This window comes from Passer domesticus, chromosome Z (assembly GCF_036417665.1).
Source record: "Passer domesticus isolate bPasDom1 chromosome Z, bPasDom1.hap1, whole genome shotgun sequence".
Lineage (NCBI taxonomy): Eukaryota > Metazoa > Chordata > Aves > Passeriformes > Passeridae > Passer > Passer domesticus.
Window position 1 is genome coordinate 73,533,838 of NC_087512.1, and position 7,582 is coordinate 73,541,419.

At 34.8% G+C, this 7,582-nt stretch overlaps 1 long non-coding RNA gene across 1 annotated transcript; it reads left to right on the forward strand.

Moving 5' to 3' along the window:
* The first annotated feature begins 5,074 nt into the window (after window positions 1–5,074).
* LOC135289668 (uncharacterized) lies at window positions 5,075–6,845 on the forward strand. The gene is made up of 3 exons (XR_010352413.1): window positions 5,075–5,230; window positions 5,556–5,622; window positions 6,663–6,845. It is a non-coding gene; the product is annotated as an uncharacterized LOC135289668 (long non-coding RNA).
* The last annotated feature ends 737 nt before the right edge of the window (window positions 6,846–7,582 follow it).

Sequence of the window (7,582 nt, forward strand, 5' to 3'; positions counted from 1 at the left end):
GCTCTGTATCAGTATATTAACTTCTATTTTTATTTAATTATTAGAAGTGGGGCTATTATGTAGTTATCTTGTCCCTTCAGACTTCAAAATTTTATAGCCATCTATTTCTTTAAGAAGCAGGTTAGTTAGTTTTCTTTGTCTGCAAGAAATAAAAATATTCTTAAAAAGAATATTCTTCTCAATGAATATATAAGGGATCAAAATAGTTGAGAAGAAATCTTTGACCTGACTCTTTCCACTCATTACCAGCAATTCTGATTTTTGATTTTTTTTTATTTTTTTTTAATTCTGGTATGCTGAGCTAATACTTCAAAAAATTACAGTATTAACATTTTAGTTTATTTTAAGAAGAAAAATAATTTTGTGTAGATTAAGAAGAAAAATAACTGAATGGCAAATGGGATAGAAAATCTAATATTTTTACTTCTTCTGAAGTAATAAATGTATTTTAAAGTTACTTTTTTCTTCCTAGTTGTCTGACAGACAACTAGGAAGAAAAAATAACTTTAAAATAACTTTAAAATAACTTCAGTCTGACAGAAATCATGCCACATGCCTTTTTAAGTGGCAAAGGAAAGTTAACATTTGTCACAAGCAAAAAAGGTTCTATCTACTGGACAGCTATTAATTTATGTAAGGAAATGAATTAATGGAAATGTTGCTGACAGTTACCACAGGTGTTTTTGAGGTTCCCACCTTCTGACTGAAGTCATGTGCTTTGTTAAAGCTCTCTAATTTCTGTACAGACAGTGAAAACAAAATCGGAACGAAAATACCACCACCCCACCCCCCCCAAAAAAAAGACCACCACCATCATCTGCACACTGCCCCCAAAAATATACAAAACAACGAAGTGATGTTCCAATAACTATTTAAACCAAAGCTGATTTTTTTTTTTTATTTAAGGGAACCACACTTATTTTTATATTTACATTAATATTCATATTTGTGTTTATGTACATTGTGTATTCTTAATAGTGAATATTGGCTAGTTTTAACAAGACACAGATTTTTTTTTATTTTCAAGTGATTCAATACTTCACAATAGAAGCTTCACATTTTAAATTCTGATTTTGAAAATATTGTAATTTTGCAAGATTTCTTGATTTTTCAAGATTAAAAGCAATATTACACCCATAATGAGATACTGAGTTTTGATAAAATAATTTTGTCTCAGCAGAGTTGCAAAACATGTGATTTCAATGTTTTAATTCTGCTGAAGGTTTTAGTAACAAATTTAAGCCAGCAGTATATACGAACTCCTTATTTACTTCACTCTTCGAGTGAAAATGGTTTAATTTACACCGGCTCACTATGGAGCAATGAAGTGGCTCACTATGGAGCAAAATTGCTAATTTTATATCCAGCAAAGCTACCTGTGTCAAAATCTAAAGTTTGCCATTTGAACTGATAATTTTGGGTCCTCACTCTTCCACCAGCGTTGCTTAAGGATAATGTGTATTGAAAATACTGGATAACAGCTACTTCTGTTTTATGTGCAAATAATTTCTCAATAGATTACTTTTATTGGACTGATAGCATTTAATATCAACAATTGTGCAACTTGGGCTGGATGCTCTGTTGCTTCAATAATTTGTGAAGAAATTGTTCATAAGTAAATTGTCATCCAAATGAGCATAGCAACACTTAGTACAGGCAATGAAGCATTCAAAGTATCCTTATATTAGTCTAAAAAAAATCCCAAACTCCACTCTGATAGACAGCATCTTTAATGGATATTTAGGAAAATCAATGCCATTAATTATTTTAGGGGACTAGAAAGAGTAAACAAAAAGTTGTCATTAGGTGTCTCATGAGGAGATCACCAAACTTTTGTATAACCCAGGTCATTCCTGACTTCCGTAAATTCTGTTACTTATTTGGAAGAGTGCAGATTATGTTTCTAATACCCACTCAGTTAAATGAGGAAAAGTCTCACCACATTGAAGACATCTATTAGCAAATAATAGTTAAAAATCTTCTTTCATGGTGGTTGTTTTGTTTCATTTAACATTAAGCAGAGATTAAATAATATCAATACTACAGTAATAGAAAATTCTGGCAGACAGAATTTTTGGTTAATATGGCAACTATTTCTAGCACTAATTCTCAGTCTAATGAATATAATAATATGAGTAGAATAATTTATTCCTTGCAAATTTTTAATTATAATTTTACATAAAATTTAAATATTCAGAATGAATAAATCATAAAGCACAGTTTCCTCCTAGGTTATTAAGAATTCAGAGCCTTGCCAGATGTCATTTGAAAAACAATATTCAATAAGATTTAACAATATGTAATGGATTTAACCTACAATCATGTAGAAATATCTTAATTTTATTTTCTGCATACAGGCAAAATGAAAGAAAGTGGATATCAGAAGATGAGAGCACAAGATCAGAAAATTTCCCCTTAATTATAGCAATAAAGCTGTAAGAATTTCTGCCTAAGCCACTGTAAGTAAGATAATGCTGGTAAGCAGTGTTTAAACAGTTTTTCCACTCTATAATTATTTCATACATCCACCAATTCCAGCATCATAAGTAAATGAAAAATTTCATTAAAGTAGAAATGGTCAGTAGATTTTTACAAATTGGTGAACTGATGCATCTAAAAGGAAAAAAAAGTCCTGTTCATTATTTCTTCATAAATTCCTAGTAATTGAATTTATAAATTGTTCATAAATGTATTTATAAAAAATCCTGCTCTGCTTTAAATGTAGAACTAAGCAACATTTTTCAAATTCTTACGTGTTATTCTGTCCCTGAAGTTTCTGATCCTGGTTAGTAGCATGGAAGAAGTAAGCTTGAGGGCCTTCAATAAGTACCATAATTTGGTATCCAAGTCAGTCCATTTTGTGTCTAAATCATCAATCACATGCACAAAAATGTATGAGGGCTATTCACAAGTCATCCTAACACCACATCCCCCCTTGTGTCAGATACTCCTCCTGGAATCTGACAGGAGCAGTGTGTGCTGAGTAATTCTCCTTTCAAGTCCTTGGGCAGTGGTAGAAGTTTAGTGCTACTACTGCTCTCTGATTACAAAGAAGAACATTATGACTCAGGTCTAAAGGCTATGTTTTCTACTCTGTGGAGTACATTTTTTCAGTGAAAACATTTTTTTCTTGAAAATTCCCATAGTTTTCTATTAATTCCAGGTGATGTTAGAGAAAGGAGAGGACCTCAAAGAGCCTAATTTTCAGGCTTATTATTGAATTTCCTAAGATTGTTGATTTTGCTGTGTAAACCGATGCAGAAGTTTGGCAGATTCTTGGAGAGTCATTCCATGTACACTGTGAGAATTACACATGTATCTTACTGTGCGTTTCAGCCTTTCACCTGTGCATTTTATAACAGTTTTGCCCACATTATGATATCTGCAAAACTTAGCCACTTTTTCAGATCATAAAAATTAGTGATAGGACAAAAATTAGTGATAGGAAAGCCATGAATCTCACCTAAAAGCATTGCAGTGCTGTGTGTAATAGAAATCTTGGAGACTGACTACAAATTACATAGTAACTTTATAAATTAGTAGCAGAAAAGAATAAATCTCTGAGATGGCTTTGGTTGATACTCGGACAAAAATTTTCACATAATGTGAAAATGGTAAGGTTGGAACCTTGGAGCCTTGGTCTTGAGAACGGTGGAAAAGGGGAGAATCCACCTGAGTGTGGACTTCTATTCCTTCTGCTTTCTACTCTGTTTACTTCTACAATATCATGTCACTGAACCAAAAACCAGAAATAGTCGTTTTTTGTTTTCTGAGAATGCAGAGGAATTAGTGTACACTGGGGAAACAAAAGGGGTCTCATCAGAAGAATGTCCGAGGTCTAAATTTAGAAATAAATTGTAACAGGAGAGCCTGTATGAAGGATATTTGGAAGTTATTGCTCATTTTCATTTGAGAAGGCAGCTTTTCACACACAATCTGTAATCTATTATGTAGCTGTTTTATTTCAGAAGGCTTAACAGGTGTAATGTAAGGTGCCTATAACTATATGATGGAGGTTGTAATTAATCCTGTAAGATACCAGCCCTATAGTTACTTCATAAGAAAAAAAGAAAAAAAAACCAAAACAGCTCAGCAAACAGAAGGAGGTATGGAAGTGGAGAAGAGGGAAAACTTAATATAAGATTGGATGAGATACAAGTTTTAATGACTACTTTCTACAGGGGAAGCAATTCATTATATGACTTAATGATATAAGTGAGCATTCCTGTAATGAATAAATCTGGTCATGAATATTTAACAGTCACGAAAACAGTCAAGTGTAAAGCAAATTTTTTTACAACCAGGTCACAAGCATTTTCTGATTTTCCTATTCTTTGTCTCTTTCCAAAGCAGTTTTGATCATCTGGCAGCTGACTTCAGTGGAAAAACTGAGTTTACTAGTTATTATTAATCTTCTTATTAGGGGAATGTATGCAAAAAACTTCAATTTTTAGCTTCTTAACTGAAGACAGAGCTTTAAAACTAGCAAACACCTGAATGTTTCAATTGGTTTAGTATATTAAACTTATCTAGAAAGACAACATTTTTCTTTACATGCTGAAGTATTGTTCTCTAAAGCTAAGTACTTCCTCTTGGTTTTCTCTGAGACAAAGAAGAAGATACTCAACTTAGGAAGTGTTAACCTACCTCATTAATGTTGGCAGTATACTAGTTATTCCTGGATCCTGCTTTTGAACTTTATAAAATAAAATTTCTGCTTCTTAAGCAGAAATTAATACTTTGTAATGGCTGGAAATTTTGACGTAAGTGAAGATGAAGACATTACAGAAAATTAAACATTTAAGTGGGGGAAACTCAGTAGTTTATTAACACTGAAAATTATCCCAACATTTTGTTGAAGAGAATATTTAGTGCAGGTAGCTCAGAGTGCAGCTGCAGTGAGCGATGCAAAAGCCAAAGGTCTGGATCACAGGAGCCCAAGGCAAGAGGCCAGGAACTGGCAGCAACACTTTGCATGACAAAAGGTACAGGGCCCTGTGGCCCAGCCAGGTGAGCACACACTGAGAAAGGGCAGGAGACAATGACTCAGCTGGAAAATCCCAGACTTTCATAGGCTTACATTGTGAGGGCATAAAAGGCCAGGGTTTGCTTTGCTCAGGGTTCCTCTTGCAGGCACCAGCTTGAGCTTTTATTTCATTGTTGTACCATGATTAAACTATTTGAAGGATCCAGACCACTGAGACTCTGATATGGAAAACCTGGGGTTAAGGTAATAAGGAATCCTGGTCTGACTGCGTGAGAGTCAGGGGTGCAGCTGAGAAGGGACTTCAGCTCCAGCTCAGGTCATGCAAGTTTGACTTGCAGAGTGGCTCCTGGATGGTCCAACAGGAAACTTTCTTTGACATGTAAGTAATTGCAGAACAGATATAGACATGCATAATAGACATGCATAAGTATGATGTTTTGAGAAACAGTTAACATGGTTTTTATAGACAGAAGTTATACCACATAACTATGCTGGTGCACCTCACAGGACTTTGAAAGGTAAGAGACTGTAGGAATCTGTCTGACAAAAATATACCTGATTTTTTTAGAAAGCTTTCCCAACAAAAAACATTAGAAACACAAAGAAGAAAAAGGAATCAATCTTGCCACAAAAAGGTAGGTTACTATCATTCCTGTTATTATTACTATTCTGTAGTAATATATGGCCATGTGTCACAACTAGGAAGAAGGATTATTTTTATCTCCCTTACAGTACAATGTCAAATTATTCTTAAAGTCCTGAGAAGGAAACCAGTTTTACCATGACAAAGCTTCTAAGTGAAATAAGATCAACAAGACAGGCAAAATGAAAATTGATATGAAGTCGTGCTGAAGATTTGTACTGTGCCAAAAGTTTGGCCAGAAATTGACACATGGAACTGAATATCCTTAGGTGTAAAGTAAAGCAAAAAGAAGAGGAAAAAAAATCAAGCTATCTGTAAATATATGCTGTTGAGTTATTGTCACTCTGTGAAAAGGTACTGGTGTCCTCATGGATAAATCACTGGAAATACCATCTCAACACAGAATAGCAGCAGAAGAGAAAATCAAATGCAAAGAACTATTAGAAAGGAATAAAAATTTAAAATTTCACTATAAGTCTTTTTAAAGCCATTTGGAACTGTAAATTAGAAGAGAATGTATAGTCCTCACACCCTTTTCTAAGGATTGCTTTTAAAAAAATAAGGAAGAAAAAGAAAATATTAGATTTCTGTTACAGGAAACTATACTGTAAAACACTACCTCTTCCAACCCCTGTTGGACAAAAAAGTGTATGAACCAGGGCAAAATCCTTCAGAGTGCTTCAAACTACCTCTGGGGTAGACAGAAAATGATCAATAATATGACTACATGCATATTAATGCATATTAATACATACCTAATAACCTATTAATACATTACCAGCAAGAAGGGGTCTGGTTTGGTCTTTTTAAAACACATTCCTGTGCATTAAATAACAAAAATCCAATAAAATACTTATTTTTTAAAGAGTATAAAAATTAATCTTAATAAAGTAAAATTCCAACTTCTTGTGATAATTACAAGACAGAGAAAGCAAGAATATTTACTGAAAAGGTATGTTCCAGTGAATGCTATCTACCAGGACTAGGAAGACAAAACTCATCTCTCTTTGTCTATTAATGACTTTCATTCAGAATTGAAACCTATGCACCTGGGAGAAGAACCAACTGCAGGAAAAAAAAGGAAGAAATACAGTGGAAAATGGATGGGAAAGTTGATGAAACTGAAAGGTCACTCACAAATCACTTATGAGGAAGCCCATCTGTTCAGCACAGGTGCCTACACAAATATTAAAAACAGCAAAGGAAGCCCCAAAACAGAAATGGTGATTAGAATTCTGCCTCACTGACAGAGTACTCCTTACTCATTATATGGCCTATAAGTGACATCTCAAAACTGCTTTTGAAAGGCATAAACTGTTTTTAGCATTTCTGTTTTGTGCACAGAACCAGCGGATCATGCAGGTTGGAGGGGCATTGGGATGTCTCAACTGTGATCATCTGCGGGGCCAACAGGGAGCTCACATGGGGAGGCATGGGGCTTTGTCCCAGTGGCATGTGAAATTCTCCAAAGATGGAGAGTCTGAGGCCATTCTGGCCAATCTGTTCCACCACTTAGTTATCCTCAAGGTGACGTTGATCTCAATATGTGCAGTCGCAACCTTACCTGTCCAGGCAGCAGTCTCGCACTACTCTTTATCTCTGTCCTCTCAATTGCCTCCTTGTAAACACTAGGCTGGTATTAAGCATTCCAAAGCTGCCCCTTCTCCCAGCAAATCCCACTCTGAAAACCCGGTGCCAACTGAGAAATTAGTGAAATACATTTGGTCACCTTTTCAGGTCATTAATAAGGACAGGACCCAGGGCAGACAGAATCCTACGGTCTGAGCAGCAAAAATTATTGTGTTTGTACTTGAAGAATACCACTGTACAAGGATTAAAATAAAAGCATTTAAATATCTGTAAATAAAGCCTACAGAATTGCAAATATAGCTAAGACTGGTGACCTGATCCTGGAATAGAAGGCTGATCTCCATGCAGGTGGCTAAAAGGCA